Here is an 18,142-nt window from a genome sequence, read left to right as displayed (position 1 = left end):
TTATTTGTAAATCAAATGACTAAATTTTCTAAATCAGATTGAAATTGAAAATAAAAATATATTATAGTTTAGATTGAATATATATTTAATTTCTACTTTGCTTAATCCTCGTTATATATACAGCCAGTAACTGAAGACAATCATTATCATAGCTTAATACTAAAAGGCAAATTTTCTTGAGTACTAATCAACATATAAAACCTACTATAGTATTGTATGTATTTGGGGTAGTCCATGAACCTATATTCCATTTGCATACAATTATAATTCCACCATTTAAAAAAATTCACAGTGTGTAGCTAAATAACTGGAATGAATGGCTTTCCAACACTTTAGAATTTCCTTTTGGAACAATATTTGAAAATGTCATATGATCGCCTACTGCAAGTGTGAACTTTTGCCAAGCCAAAAAATAAAATGCTATAAAAAATGAGATCCAACTGTGTTTTAAAATATTTTTTAAAGAAAAGGGAAATATTAAACTCATCATTCTTTAAATGGTATTGGGTTTGTAAAAATAGGGTCGGGGGTGGATTTTATGTCAGTAGTTGCTATGTTGATAATAATAGTAAATTATGTTCATTTTCTTATTAAGATATCAGTACTTCTCTTCATTAGTTTTCTAATAAACTCAATACTGCATATGAAATATTTAAAAAGTCAACGATTTGGATCCCTGGCATTATATAAAGCCTTTGAACATCTACCTAAAAAAATGTGTATGTAGAACAGATTCACAGAATTCCTTCTTATACAAACAGCCCACATCCATGTTACATACCCATTCTCTCCCAGTATTCATTGGTGAGGGCGGGCACAAGTCAGGAGGAGGAAAGAAAAAGGATGAATGAAAGGAAGAAATATTGTTTTGTTTTGCTTTGTTTTTTATACTATCATAGTACTGAAAATACCTCTGGACTTAATTTGGGCAAGGAAATTTGGGGCTAGTTGGTAAGTTGAATATTTATCTGGAATATATAATCACCCACTTTTTTATTTTTATATTTTATTCTTGGCACAGTGAGCACCTTGCCGGCATCTTCTGATACGGTCACAGAGTATGCACTTTCATAATCTCATTTTTGCAATTACTATCTCTCCTTCCTAGGTAAGTGGTTTACAAAAAAAAAAATTCATGCTGTGCATTTGTGGATTCTGTGTCTCTCTCATGGGCTAACTGGTTTATGTGCAATTTTTGTGGTTAGCCACTTAACTCTGAAGCTGTTTTTTACCTCATGATTCATGACATCCTTTTCACTCTATCAGGTTTTGGAGCAATTGTTCTAGTGTGGTTAAGCATGCAATTATCTTCTCACCATTTCTGTTTTTGTCCCTCATCCTCAACCCTTTTGAATTCTTGCTAAAGATTAAAGAAGGAGTTCAAAATTAATGTAAAAATGGTATCTGAAATATAGGCTAAAAGTAGAAATGCCTGGAAATTTAAATATTAACCATTTTGGCTATTCTGGGAACTCTAAGGTATCATGTAAATGTGATGATGTGTAGAATTTCAGTACAATTTTTATGGTTACTTTTTTTTCTAATTTTTTTCAGGTGTCAAGGTCATTATGAAATAATTTAAAAATCTGCATATCCAAGTAAAATTGGTATGCAATGTTGATATCAAATCAGCCAGTATTTTTTATTAACACACACACACACCGTTTTCAATTTTCTGCTGGGTGCTATGGATGATATAATATTAACAGAGGATGAGCATTGTGACCGAGAGTATGAGGGCCAAGCACGTGAATCTGTCCCTAACTGCTATGGGGGATTTCATTTTCTGCCCCTTATTTTCTCAAAAACATCTGCCTCATATTATTGTAGGGAGGATTAAACAGTTTTGTTTAGCACATTGACAGCGCCTTCAACAAAGAAAGCTCACAACTACATAGCTGTTATCTTATTACAAAGCAATCCATTGGCAAAGGCTGACCTGCATGGGCTGGATTATAAAAGCATAGATGTTTGGAAATAGGCTTTTGAGAACAGTGATCATCAAGAAAGCTTTTGTGGCCTTTGGGATAGACTTTAATTGAAGAAAGTAGAAACTGGTACAAACAGGAATGAGAACAAATCTAGAAGGCAATTTATCTAGAGAAACTAAAGAAATTCATTTGATAAGGAAGGAGGGTTAGTGTGGTGAGTCATGGGATATGGGATGGCAAAAAATGAAGATGGAAAATGTAGGGAGTTAAATTTTGTGTATTTGCCAATGTAGTTATAAAATATAAGTTTAGGGACTCTTTAGAAAGGGGAAATCTGTCCCTTCCTTCCTAAGGCAGTCCCAATGTATTTGAACTAGAGACTCAAGATCCCTGATCTAAAATTATTCCTAATGATTTTGCTTGTTTATATCTGGACAACTGTGAGGTTATCTTAACAATCAGCTTGCTAAAATGAAGAATATTTCAATAGAGTAATATTTAGCCATTTTAGAACACTGGCCTTAAAAATAAAAGGAAAAGACGTTCTGAGGTATAAGGAAGAGAGTTATTTAAAAAATGGATGCTGAGTATTTTTTTATTTTTATTTTTTTGAGATGGAGTCTCACTCTTGTCGTCCAGGCTGGAAGTGCAGCGGCGTGATCTCAGCTCACTGCAACCTCTGCCTCCCAGATTCAAGTGATTCTCCTGCCTCAGCCTCCCAAGTGGCTCGGATTACAGGCATCTGCCACCATGCTCGGCTATTTTTTGTACTTTTAGTAGAGATGGGATTTCACCATGTTGGTCAGGCTAGTCTTGAACTCCTGACCTCAGGTGATCCACCCACCTCAGCCTCCCAAACTGTTGGGATTATAGGCATGAGCCACTGTGCTCGGCTAACGCTGAGTATTGTAGGGACATATGGATCGTCATGGCTATGGAACCTAAAACAGAATGTGAGATCTATAATAACAAAGTCTGTTTGTGCTATCTTTGCAGAGCTTTCTTTGTTCCTAATGTCCCACTCTCTTTTCAAGTTCAATTTTTCTTAAAAAAATATATATATATACCCTTATTATCTCAAAATCTTAAAAATATTGAAATTAATAACCTCTGCATATGTCTTTCAATTTTGTGTACAAATCATAGTCTGTGAAAGAGATAGCACCCAGTACCTTCTGGCCATTTTGGCACTGCCTGGCCAAAAGTTGATTCACTGCTTACATAAGGTTAGACCAGTGTATACCTGGAAGTGTCCCCACTCCTTCAACAGCATACTTCACTAAATGGTTGGTTTTTCATTGAAGTATCAGTCATATATACATCATTCTTTTCCTTCCTGAAACAGAAAAACTCTTGTGTAAACATGGGCCAAGTCCAAAGCCCATGTGAGGGGTGTCTCCTGTTATTCAGACATCCATTATTTGGATAGTATAGCCAAATAGTTCTGGAAAACCATCCTACTCTGTATACTATATTTATGTGTTTTCTTTACAGAGTAGATCAATGCATAACAAATGGCAAGTGGTTTAGTAACAGAATGCAATTCTAAAAATAATAAACAGCTTACCTGCTCGAAACTGTTACCAATTGACATGAAAACAATCTGAAACTTATGTCCACTTCTAAATGAAGGCATTGACTTCAGAAATCTGAAAATATGCATGTGTTATTTATGAGAGTAACACAATCGCTCATAACAACTTTGGCAGAATGAAACTCTAAAATAATGGGATCTTGGACAGGGTAGTTTTGTTCAGAGAAATTGAAGCAAGGGGTGTTTAGGGTATGATGAACTAGTCAGGGACTCTGGGATGGAATCACAGTGCACTGAAATCTCTCAGAAATAAGAAGTCCCATGAAACCATTTGGATGGGGAAACAATGTTCATTGTAGCACTATTCACAGTAATTAAGACATGGATTCAACCTAAATGCCCATTAATGACCGATTGAATAAAGAAAATGTGGTACACATACACCATGGAATGCTATACAGTCATGAAAAAGAACAAGATCATGTCTTTTGCAGGAACATGAATGGAACTGGAGGCTATTATCCTTAGCAGACTAATGCATAAACAGAAAACCAAATACCACATGTTCTCACTCCTAAGTGGGAGCTAAATGATGAGAACTTATGAACACAAAGAAGGAAACAAGAGATACTGACATCTAGTTGAGGATGGAGAGTGTTGTAGAGGTTATTTCATCACCCAGGTATTAAGCCCAGTACTTAATAGTTATCAACAAACCCCTGTGACATGAGTTTACCTATGTAACAAACCTTCACATGCACCCCCAAACCTAAAATAAAAGTTAAAAAAAGAAAGTTGTGTGCAGAATATTTTTATAAAATATTTTGTCCATTTCCAAGCTAATACTTTTGTATAAATTAAATTTATTTTGTACTACTCTATTAAGATGGATAAACACCAAACTTTATAAAACTTTAGTCAAGAATATATTTGAATAAAATGCTATGAATACTACTGGCAATATATCCAAAGTATTTTTAGGTTTCAGAATAACAATGCACAGATCTGGGAAAATTAGTCTTATAATGTTTATCCTCAGAAATACTTTCAGCCTTTAGGAAAAGATATGTGTTTAGCTGGATAAAGTAATATGATTAAGGTCATTATATGAGTCTACAAAAAGTTACAATAGACTATTTCATCAATAACAAATACAGGTTTTCTTCATTTCTTTAAATATTTAATTATTGTTCTAAAAAATGGGTAGTATAGGAAACAGGAGGATATTGAATTTTGTGTATTTGCCAATGTAGTTATAAAATCTTTAATTTAAATTTAGAAATCATTTAGAAAGGAAAAAATCCATCTCAGCATGAAATATCCAGTTTTTCTTTGTGTCTATGTAGACACAAATGAGTATAGTTTTACTTTATATTCAGAAGAAAACACTTTCTTTATTTGATTAATTTCTCCAACAGAGAATATACAAAAGAATTTTATTATAAGTTTTAAAAGTTTACCAACAAACTATTTAGTATACAAATCTTGGCAATCTCAAATAAAATAAAAATATATATGTTTATTTAAGTCATTGCAGGACAGAAAGACATAATGTGAATACAAAAATTAACCAAAAAGCAAGCTAAACAATATTAAACATTTCAAAATAACGATGTTGCTAAATCATATTTCACTGAGAGTTCTAAACCACAGTCATTGACTTTGCCTACTTCAGGGTATGAAATATTTTTATGGATGCCAATCCACCCTCATGGCTAACCACATCACTTAGTACTTTTAGATCTTGGATCAAATGAGGCAGAGGAAGAAGACATTGGGATCACTCATCATAAATCCCTAGTCTTCAGAAGGGTATTTGTTTGAAAAACAAAGGTAGGTGTGAAAGTGTAGCTCCAACCCTTCAGAGTCCATTTGTGGAACTTGTCAAAATTTCCAAAGAACTGTTTGATTTCCAAAGTTGATGTTCCAAAACCAGACCAAGTTGGATAGACTTTTAAAAAATCCAAAGAAAGCACATGCAAATTAGAGGTTACCCAATGTTACAAACTTAGCCAAAGAACTTGCTGTAGGTTACATAATTTGTGTCTTGTATTTTTGTCTACCAAGCACTGAAAAACACTCTGGGACACCTCTTTTTTTCTCTTTATGGTAACTTTAAAAGAAGTTTTTCTGGGTGAACATTGTATAGTTTATAATCAGCATTACATCTTGTATTTTAAGACTGGTAACATTCGAAGTACTGGCCATGGCACCCAATTGCTAGAGTATATACTGTGGAAGTCTGTAGAAAACAAGTATTCTTGGAATCTCATGGGTAGTCTGTGAAATCTATTAAATTATATTGCTCACTTTTTAATAGACATTAAATCCTCTTGTAACATGTCCTTTTCAGGGACATGGATGAAGCTGGAAACCATCATTCTCAGCAAACTATTACAAGGACAGAAAACCAAACACTGCATGTTCTCACTCATAAGTGGGAGTTGAACAATGAGAACACATGGACAGAGGGAGGGGAACATCACACACTGGAGCCTGGGGTGGGGGGTTTGGGGGAGGGATAACATTAGGAGAAATACCTAATGTAAATGACGAGTTGATGAGGGCAGCACACCAACATGGCACATGTATACCTATATAACAAACCTGCACATTGTGCACATGTACCCCAGAACTTAAAGTATAAAAGAAAAGATATTAAATGATAGATTGGCCTTTACTTCTTATAATGCACTTGTAATAGAGAATTATAGGTCATATATATGTAACTTGACAAAATGACAAAATAGCTATTGTAGGGATCAAAGCTAAAAGCTGAGTGCATCCCTCCCCAGATTCTCTGGTGCACTTTCAACTATTGTAGAACATTTCTATCACGGTTTATTTTTAATAGTGGGGGGAGGGGGAATGGAATACTGTACAGATATTTGAATAGAATTTATGTAATAAACCCTTCAGGTCATGAATAACTTTCTTTAGAGTCATATAACTATTAACTTTTAGAGTTAGAAAGGATATTAATGACAACTTAACCCAATCACTATATTTTAATTCATGATATAGCTGAAGTACAAAGATATGATAGACTTATCCAAAATCAAAATATTAGCAAATAAAAATGATATTCATAACAATTATTGCAATAAATATTTAATTGCTGTAAAACATTTCTATTATTACTCCAAATGCATCCAATAAATTAACTCATACAATCTTTTCAACATTTTTATAAGGATGAGTACAAATATTGTCCCCATTTTTTTTTTTTTTTGAGACAGGGCCTCACTCTGTCACCAGACTAGAGTGCAGTGGCATGATTGTGTCTCACTGTAGCCTCAACCTCCCAGGCTCAAGTGATTCTCCCACTTGAGCCTCCCAAGTAGCTGGGACTATAGGTGTGTGCCACCACGCCTAATTTTTGTATTTTTTGTAGACATGGGTTTTCGTCACATTCCCCAGGCTGGTCTCACACTCCTGATCTCAAGTGATCCACCTGCCTCCACCTCGGCCTCCCAAAGTGCTGGGATTACAGGCATGCAACACCATGCCCAGCCTGTCCCATTTTATGGATGGGAAAACTGAGATGCAGAGAAATCAAGTAATATGCTAATTAGTGGCAAAGATAAGGTTTATTTCTAGGTCAATGATTCAAAAGAATAATTCTGATATTTATATTATACTGAAGATCAGTTCATTAAACTCATGAAGATTTAATTGAATCTGAGTTACTTACATAACACAGAGGGTAGAGTGCCCTAAATAATGACAAACAACTGACCTCAAATCAATCATTTGATTTAAGAAGGCATTGTAAATATCACTTTTGCAGATTCAGTTTTCTAAAGATTTTCAATTAACAAATATATTTGAGTGAATATACTGTAAGCGTGGTGCAATTCTTGGCAATGGAGATATAAAGATGATAATTTTTCTTAAAGTCAAAGTCAGTTTGAATTCCTATCTAGTGATCATGTGGAAGGAAGAGGTAACATATTGAGAAGTTGAGAGAAAAAAAATGACAGACATAGAGATGACACTATATTTATGTATATATTGATAGGACAAATATTAAGAAATACTTATATTTTCTATTTCATATTGTCACAGGTAAGGTGATCTGACTTTTGAGATAACAGCTTGATGATTTTTTCCAAGCTGTATTAACTTATTCAGAAAAAAATACTTTCTCTTTTTAAAAGTTTGAGAAAACATATTAAATTCAATGCAAAATACTGCTGCTTGACATATATAATTTTTGTGTATCTTGAATCAGTATGCTTTGTAGAGTATATATTTAGATGTAATACTTTAATCAGTTTTATTGATGGAAAGATACTGATTTTAACTTCAGTGATATTTACTACCCTTTGGTTTGGCTTGATTTTACAGGAGATTCCAGTCAACTTTAATTTGTGCTATTTTAACATTTTACTACAGTTCTCACCCCTCCTGAGAAAGAATTTATTCCTCCTTCAAAATTTATGGGATTCCTTTATAACTTCTTTCTAAAAGAAAAATAAGTCAGGTTGTAATTAATTCCCTTACAGATAGTTTATGAAATTAGTGCTGACTCTGTCCCTTCCTTTACTATGGTTTGTGAGGCCTTAAAATGTAATTTAAGAGGTGAGATTATAAGTACTTCCTGGTTCAGGAAAAAGCAAGAGGAAGAAAACTCGTCTCAGGAAATATAAAAGCCTTAAAAGAATGATTATTTTGTAGGCATTGTGAGGAGAGGGTGAATCATGTGTGAATTGTGTTCTTTCAAAATAGACTGTGGCAGTTTGTTAGGTTATAAATTCAAATCTGGCCTCACGAACTCAAGTCAATTTAAATCATGAGGAATCTTCACAGAGCACTATTTAGTCCATACTGGCTGTTACCAGACCATTAAGCCACAAGGCACCTTCTCAGCAGGAGCCCAGAGATCAGCATTACTGGGATTGAAATTCTTCATTAGTAAAAAGAAGACACAAAGTAGTATAATGGAAAAAACTGAGCTTTCAGGCAGAGAGCCTTATGTTATGTGACCTTGTGGCCATGTTATATCATCTCATCCAACCCGCAGTTTTCTCACTGAAAAACACCTACCTTCCAGAACTTCTGTATCATAATGTGTTTGCTTTCCTCTATATCTCAGATCTGTCCCTGGTCTTCCAAAATCTATGTGGGTCTTTGAGAAAGCCTCAGTCTGGGCTTCACCTCCCTCATTTGTAAAAATTGAGAATATAGATAAAATAATTTCAGGATACCTTCCAAGTCACAATTCTCTAGGAAACTTGGGAAAGTGCACGGCAAAAATGGATGGTGAAATTAATATATGACCAAAAATAGGTAAGATACTAAAGATAGTGAAAAGAATCTTACTTGATTTTTTTTTACTCAGAGTTCAGCTTTCAGCTTTGAAACCAAATAAGCTACCTAAGTTGTCACAATTTTCTTTTACTGATTTCAAAGATCTCCATGCAATGCCAGTCTGGGGGTGGGGGCGGGGGTGGGGATGGGCAGGACATCATTTGACCTGAGGATAATAAAGACAGAGTCTTTGAATCTGGCCATCATATGGCATTTATGACAGCCACCACTTCCATCCTTCCCAAAGCAGACCTGGTTAACCAATTTTAACACTCCCAGTCCAGACTTGGGTTTAGCATTACAACATATTGATCACTATGTTAACTATTTAACCCATTTAACCTCATTATCCTGTAAGAAGATAATTAAATTCAATTTCATTGAGGAGCCTGAGCCTCAGATGGGAAGAACTTTTTAGCTAACAACAACCAATGGCAGGCAGTGTAGCCAGCATTTTTGCCTAATTCTTTCTACCTCCAAGGCCTGTGCTCTTGACGACTGCACTGTATTGCCTTTCCTCATAGTAAGAATAAGAAGATTTGAAAGATGAATTCAAATTGAGCCTCAATGTTATTTCATTCATTTCATTCCAAATGTTTATTGTGCGTCTGCAATTTGCCAGGCACTGTTCTCAATGTAGGTGATGTATCAGTCAGTAAGACAGAACAAAATCTGGTATGTATACTTGTGGGATCACAAATAACAAACAAGATCAGTAAATACAATTTAAGGTATATTAGTCTTTGTCTGTGCTACAGAGGAAAAAAAAAGTAAGGAAAGTCAAGGTGGCAGACTATAAATTAGTGGGCAGGAAGATCTCATGAAAAGGGCATATTTGAGGGGAGAAGACTTGAGGGAAGGAAATAAATTGGGAGAAAGCATTGCAGGGTGAGGGAGAACAAGTGCATGAACACTCAGGTGGGAAACCTGTCATAGTGTCCCGGGGCACTGACATGGAGAGATCAAGTGATAGATAGAATAGCAGGACATAAATCCAGAGAGAAGAAGGGCTAAGAGAGCAGACTGAGGAGAGCTTTGTGGGGCATAAAAAGGACTTTGCTTGTATGTTTGAGCAAAATTGGAAAGAATTGGAAGGCTTTGACAAAGGAGGGCATGATTTGCTACTGCGTATTGACTAGCATTATGAAAATGTTGACTATTTCTTTGATGAAACAGAATTATAAATATATATTACAACTTAAGTCCACTTAATGTACATAACGTGATACACAATGTACATAATGTGTGCTGTTGTGGGCTGAATCATGTCTCCCAAAATTCATATGTTGAAGTACTAAGCCCCAGTACCTCAGAATGTGACTATTTGAAATTAAGGTCTTTAATGAGGTTTTTAAATTAAAATGGGGCTCTTAGGGTGGGCTGTAATCTAATCTGACTCGTGTCTTTACAAGAACAGATTACAAAATTCAAAGAGACACACACACAGAGGAAAGATCACGTGAGGGCACAGTGGGAAGGCGGCTGGTTGCACACCAAGGAGAGAGGCATCAGAAGAAGAAACCAACCTTGCCCAACACCTTGATCTTAGACTTGCCTCCAGTACTCTGAGCAAATAAATTTATATTGTTTAAGTCACCCAGTCTGTGATATTTGGTTATATCAGTCCTAGCAAACTAAGTATGCCTTAGTAAACCATGTAGTCGAATGCATGTTTTCTTCTTATGGGGAATGAACACACTCAAACTACAACAATGGTGATAAAAGTGCTTTTGCTTCCTGTTCTTCCCACTATAAACATAAATATTTTAAATATAATATTTACAACATTTGCAATTTATAAAACTATTTTACGTACATTACTTCACTGAATCACAACAACACTGTATTTTTTCTTAGTGAATGAATAGAACAAAAAGGAAACTTTAGGAAAAAGAAATACCTTTCTCAAGATAAGCAGTTGGTTAGAAACCAAAGCAGTAAAAGAAGAAGGAATGGAGTTAGATGATGTCTAAAATAATCTCATAGATTACTTATTCATTGTAAAGCTGAAAATGTGCCTTTAAAGTGGAGAGATCTCATTGTAATGACCTTAACCAAGGGATAAAATGGTGGTACAACCTGAAGTTATGTCAGTCCTGATGCGATGCAATATGAAATACTTGAAATACAAGGAATAAAATACCACCTATGATGTGTTCTTGTCACAAATGTTAATTCCGAATCTAAGCAAGCCTTTATATCTAAATCTTCATCCATGGGAGATACAAGAGGTTGGGCAACATGTTAAACTATACAATGAGGAAGCAATGAAACAAATTCAGAATATGGAACTTTTTATGAGAAAATTGGTCTGGACTTTTCAAAAAGTGAATATCATTATAAAGATATGTGTGTAGAGAAAACTATTCTCTAAAAGATCCCAAAGAAATGTAACATCTAACACAATGTGTGAACCTAAATTGAATTATTTGGGGATAAAAAAGATCTAGAAAACACATCCTTGGCATAAATGGCAAAATTTGAATATGGATTCAATATTAGATAATAGCAAGGGGTTTTTGTTAATTTGTTATTTTGTTAATAGTATTATAGTTATATAACAGAATGTCCTTATTTTCAAGAATTTAAGTGTGAAAGCATTATGACTGCAATTAATTTTCAAATATTTCAGAAAAATATGTGTACTTATATAGAGAAATATATAAAACAAATATAACAGTATGTTAATTTTTCAATCTACGTGACATGTATACCATGATGTTCTTTGTACTTGTGTTTGAACTTTTCTGTTTATTTGGAAATTTTAATAGTAAAAACTTGAGATTATGAAAGGAAAAAACAACCCTGTACATTGAAATGGTAATTAAAAGAGATAAAGAGAGGCTACTAAATATCTTTCTACGATCGACCTTTATTAAATTAGAGACTAACTAAACTGATTTTGAAATCTTTTTTTCTTACTGGTAAATGTTCACAAAATAAACTAAATAAAAGTTTCCCAAAATCTTTCAGAAATTTAAACTGGCTCATGTTCCTCTCCACTTCATTGATAATGTAGAAGATAGGAGCTTATGGAATTAAATTCAAAGTAGGCAGGAACTATAACCTTTTTTTATATTTCTCAAACAACCTAATTTCTGTTTCGGAGTTTCCCTTCCTTCATTTTCTCCACTAGTTGCATGTATATTTCAGGAGCTCTTGAAATAACAATCAGCTCTTAGAGTTTGCACTAGTTAGTTTCAGGCTGTTATAACAAAATACCATAAACTGGGTAGCTCATAAGCAACAGAAGTTTATTTCTCACAGTTCTGGAGGCTGTGAAGTCCAAGATCAAGGCATCAACAGATTTAGTGTCAGATGAGGGCCGCTTTCTCATAGTTGGAATTTTTTTACTGGGTCCTCACATGATGAAAAGGGCTATCTCCTGTGAACTTCTTTTATAAGGGCACTCATCCCATTCATGAGGGCACCACCTTCATGGCCTTAACACTTCTTCAAGGCCCCACCTCTTAATATTGTTGCATTGGGGATTAAAATTCAACATGTGAATTTTAACACAAGCATTCAGACCATAGCAGTCAGAAGAGTAGAATCTGGCCTTTTTTACTCCATGCTCCACTGAAATGTACATAACCCCAACCTGTTCTTGGCTCCCTGTTCATGCTAGTTGCTACTTTGACATCACTCACCCTTGTTCCTGGACCTTCCCTTGGTCAGATCTCTTTCAGCTATTTCCTTGTTTTTCTTCAGGGCATGGAAAACATGCAGATGCTCCATGCCATGTTCTAGGACCTCCGGAAATACACTGGGGCTAAATAAAGCCATGTTCCCACAGAAACCACCTCTTAATGTGTAACCTACAGCATGAGCACCATTTGGGTTGAAGTTAGAACTCTGAGATGTTGCTACCTTGTTTGCATAAGACTTAGATCCTCAATGTGTGAATTTGTTTATTTCTCCCTCCCCACTTCCAGGTTGCTGATCTATGTGAAATGCAGGACATAGATCACTTTCTTTCAGTGACAGGCTGCTATCTAAACTCTCTTACTCTTCCTCTCTCTTCTTTTCCACTATCCCTCGGTTGAGAAAGCTTTATTTAGCTTTATCTACCTAGTTTTAAAGGTAAAAATATATTCACACTTAACGCATAGGGTACCCTCCCAAATCTTTTGTTATGTCCCAGGAAATAAATATTTAGTCTTTTGTTCTGTTGATTCTCTGGGTAATCACTTCTCTGAGGTTAAGTGTGTCTCAGCTGTTGTTTAAATTACATGAAGAGAAGCAAGGTAAGAATATAGGAATGCTAAACTGTTTTACATATTAACATGTTATCCACTACGTTTATAAAAACACTGATATGTAGTTATTCATAACTCCACCAGAAGACCATCTTCCTACATCTTATAATTCAGTATACATTAGTTCCCTCCAATCATTTTTGAGAATAAAGTGTCTTAAATTAACTCAGTCGTTTGTGTGCAAACAAAATGAATACTCTAAAAGAGGGCAAGCCAACATAAATAAAATGTGAGCCATAAATGTAATTTTTAATTTTCCAGTAGCCAGATTAAAAAATAAGAAATAGATGTAATTAATTTAACATATCTTATTTAGCCCTATATGTCTGAAATATTATCATTTCATTATGTAATCAATATTTTAAAAATATGTTTTGTATTTCTTTTTCCATAATAAATCTTTGAAGCTTGGTGTGCATTTTATACTTACCTTCAGTTTGAGCTAGCCACATTCCATATGCTAAATTTGGGCTAGCTACATTCCATATGAAATACAGTAGCAACTGTATTGGACGGTGTTACTCTAACAAAACATCAGAACCTTTAAAACTGAGGACACGTTGAGAAGGTGCTGTCTACAATCCAGAAAGAGAGCCTTCATCAGAACCATACTATTCTGGCACCTTCAGCCTGACTTCCAGCCTTCAGAGCTGTGAGAAAGAAAGTTCTGTTGTTTATATAAGCCACCTAGTCTATAGCATTTTGTTATAGTAGCCTAAACTAAGACATTCTGCATGTCTTCAAAAATGACACCCGCGCCGCCTTCTCCCAGTGCCGTCTTGTACCTCTAGCTGATAAAGAGCATCAACATAATCTGTCTTGAATCTGGGGGAAAACTGAGGGTCTCACCTGAAAAAAAATGGATGGATTTGCTGTAACGCCTTGCTTTATTGATAGCTTCAAGGCACAAAAGAACTTCAATCACTATGTGAAGAACATCCAATCATTAAAACATTCACTATTGTTTTGTTATATAACTTTTGCAGACATTGAAAGTGGATGGTAAAGAGCCGTTTAGGACAGCTCCAAAACTCCTTGCCTTGGGTTACTAAGGAATAGTAGCATCACCTATAAGAATAAATGAAACAAAATATGAGTAGGGTTGCAGACAGCAATACCTTCTGTTGTAGAGATCTTTAGTTTGAGGTGCGTTAGGGACTCCCAAGTAGAGATATTCAGTGGCTTGTTTGAGCCATGTATCTATTTCTCCAAAGACAGAAATTTGGGCTTTAGATATGGATTTCAGAATCATGGCTCACAGGTGAAGCTATGGCTATCAATTTCAAAAAATACAAGATTTTTCTAAGCTAAAACAAAAACAAAATTTCTTCCCAGATTTAAAATTTTCATAGAATTGTGGAACTTCCTGAAGGAGATAGCTGAGATGTCATCTATTTGGTCCTGCTGATTTTTTTTTTTTTTTTAAGCAGAGAGTACTTATCAATATTACTATAGTTACATATTAACATGGGCTTTTAATTTTCTGAAGAAACTCGAAACAATGCAATTGTGCATTATGTGAATAAATTTTCTCATAGTGTGGTAGCAAAGATTATATAATGTTTGTACTCTGTGATCAAAGGAGTGGTTTTTACCCTCTGATCCTAGTATCATTCTTTACGGTTTGGGAACTTGGCAATTAAGACCATAGATTATTTTCTTGGTATCCATCAATTTGATAAATCTTAGACAGCTACATGAGTTCTTTAAAGGAAATAATAAATCTAATAAATATACCTTGGTAAACGTTTCAGTCTATATTTATGCCTTGAAATCTAAAGCTTTCATTAAACTTTCTCAAGAGTTCTTGTAGAGAGTTAGAACTTAGCTTCAAATGATATTTTCTAAGTTTTATGTGATTCCTTACTGAGACAGAGTCAAACATTTTTTTTCTTTTACTGAATGAGATTAGATTACACCCACTTTAGGAAACAGAATGTTTCATTCTGACGGGTTTTAATTTTGTTAATCCTATTATTTCTTTATAAGTCCCTGGGCAATTTAACCAGGTTTGTTAGAATAAGTATGCTCAAGTAAAATGAAATTAAAATTTCTCCAATTTGGTTATTTCCTCAATTCATAGGAAAATACTTCTCACCTACTTAAAGCAATTTTTCCACTAATAAAAATTAATTTTCTTTTTTTTTTTTTTTTTTTTTTTTGAGACGGAGTCTCGCTCTGTAGCCCAGGCTGGAGTGCAGTGGCCGGATCTCAGCTCACTGCAAGCTCCGCCTCCCGGGTTCACGCCATTCTCCTGCCTCCGCCTCCCGAGTAGCTGGGACTACAGGCGCCCGCCACCTCGCCCGGCTAGTTTTTTTTTGTATTTCTTAGTAGAGACGGGGTTTCACCGTGTTAGCCAGGATGGTCTCGATCTCCTGACCTCGTGATCCACCCGTCTCGGCCTCCCAAAGTGCTGGGATTACAGGCTTGAGCCACCGCGCCAAAAATTAATTTTCTATACCACTTTTAGCCATGAAGCTTTTGGTTCAAATTTATAATTTTTATATTTGATATAATAGGTATAGGAAATTTATAAAGTGCTAGGTTTTAAGAACTGTGAATGATTGCACAAAATATATTAAAACACTGATCAGATAAGATGGTTATATACAAAGAATTATATTATATTACTGAAGAATCTTCAGGTTTTAGAAAGGACCAAATTAAACAGATTGTTCCTGGTGTAATTGTTAGTTCCGTAGCTGTTTGACTGCCAAGCAACCACTTTAGTTACATCATGATTGAGTTTGTGGTACTATATAGACATGCTGTATTTATGGAAGTAACCTGATAATCAAATATCAGGGACAAAAGAAGAGATCACTCTAGCTATTCAGGAATATAAAAATTGATAGATGCTGTAGGACAAGGGATATTTGTAAAACACAAATCCCAGAACTTTATGGAAGTCATTATGTTGAGAATAACTTTAAAGTAGACCAAATTTGGGATAAAATATTCAGGGTTATAGAGGACCATGCTTTTGGATTTTTGTCACAAGTTATTAAGAATTCACCCTGATTACCAGTGTCCTAGTTACTTGGTATCTTACTTAGTGACTATAATTCTGCTGTGTTCATTCATTCCAAAGTATTTATTATGTACCTCAGACATGAAAGAAACATACTATTGGAGCACCGGGAAAGCATATATAGATAGCCTTTAATGTGCATTTCTATACATAGGGTCTCAACTACATTAAAATTAGCTAGATCATGTTTTCTTAGGTATTTTGCTTTCTTTTTGAATGCCAAAACTTTCATTTGAACTTTTCTGTTTGCTAGGCTTTCGTTCAGTTTTTCAGAAATGAACACTGATTCTGCCCTCCAAAACCAATGAAGCTTCGTGTCTTCAGGAACCATAAGTTGAAATAAAGAAATCTAATTTTCAAAATATCTTCAGCCTCTTCTTTTTCCCTATCTACTTCTTTCTTCCAGGAAGTGCTGCTCATCATCTGATCAACAATGACCCTATATATTTATAAAGTATAATTATAATTATTTATTATTGACAAGTCATATTATGAATAAACTAATAATTTTAAAATGCATTAACCTAAAAACATAATTTTTCAAGGTACAGAATTACTGTAACACACATTTCTGTGTCTGTGAGTGAGTGATATACACATACTTTTACTCTCATTAGCTAATCCCTATAAATCAAATGGTGAAAATATCGTAAGTATTAGTATACCTTTAATTCAGTAAGAAAAATAAACTATAATCAGTTTTGAAGGTTATATTTTATTAGAATCAAACTGTCCAAACACCGCATTTTTTTAGCACTTTTTTGTTCTTTATTACACATATCACCTTCTATGTTTATTTTTTCTTCTAAAAATCTTTTAATAGAATATATATATACATGCCTCATTTTCTTTTAAGAGCAGAAAGGATAATCATAGGTAGTAACTGTCCATCATTATATAATGAAGAAGATTGATGCAATACAAAACCACCATCATAAGGCAAAGTTTAGTAAGAGATCATTGAATTTAGCTTGCTTGTGGACATTGCTGTGGCAGAAAACAATACAGTTTACCAACTCTACTTGTAGCTCAACTTTCACTGTTGTGTAAGATGTAGTCTAATTTACAGATATTGCTTCTTAAAAAACTGTGACTAATCTCATCAGATTTTCAGTAAAATGTAGTCAGTGACAGACATTAAATTGCTAGAAAGATTATGTCATTCTAGTTTTACTAATACTATACAATACTATACCCGACAGGTTTTTCCATAAGCCGAGCCAAGATGAAGATCTGAAATTTCGACAAACTTCCCATTCTGAAGGTTCCCAGTCACAATGGAAATGATCCTAAACACAGGAACTGGACAAGACTTCCTTAAGTGTGCTTCTTGTTAAGTAACCTCTCCATACCTCAGCTCTTAGATAGGAAATTGTTTGCTGATACCACAGGCAGAGAAAGTTTGTGCTCCGAGAGAAAAACTAAAAGACAGATCTAAAGCCACAATCCTACAGGCTGGTTTTATATTTGGCTATTTGATTTGAAAATGTTTCCTTTCACAAGCGCTACTGAAGTTCTTTGGTAGAGATGCATAACCTCCTATTAAGAACATATTCAGTTCTCGATTTCAACATTTTCTTTTTATAAAACTTACCTAAGTTATAGGCTACAGAAGAGAGAAAGTCAGGGACCTTAATTGGACAAGCATTCTCTGAATAATGAAAAGATCTGGAGTTGAACGGAAAGCTAATATAAGAAATAATTGGTTTTGGATTTTTAAAAAAATGTAACCTTGATATTTCTCTGCATGTTCCTACTAGGTTTGGGTGTATTTTTAAAAAGGCAGTAGCCTGACCAACATGGTGAAACCTGTCCCTACTAAAAATACAAAAATTAACCAGGCATGGGGGCATGCACCTGTCATTCCAGCTACTCGGGAGGCAGAGGCAGGAGAATCGCTTGAACCAGGAGGCAGAGGTTACAGTGAGCCAAGATTGCGCCACTGCACCCCAGCATGGGTGACAGAGCAAGACTCTGTCTCAAACCAAACCAAACCAAACCAAACCAAAACAAAAAGGCACTGGGTAAGTGAGGAACACTGGTTTAAAAATAACTAACATTAGACTATACATTA

This window comes from Macaca nemestrina, chromosome 9, assembly GCF_043159975.1.
Source record: "Macaca nemestrina isolate mMacNem1 chromosome 9, mMacNem.hap1, whole genome shotgun sequence".
Lineage (NCBI taxonomy): Eukaryota > Metazoa > Chordata > Mammalia > Primates > Cercopithecidae > Macaca > Macaca nemestrina.
Note: the sequence above shows the minus strand (reverse complement) of the source record.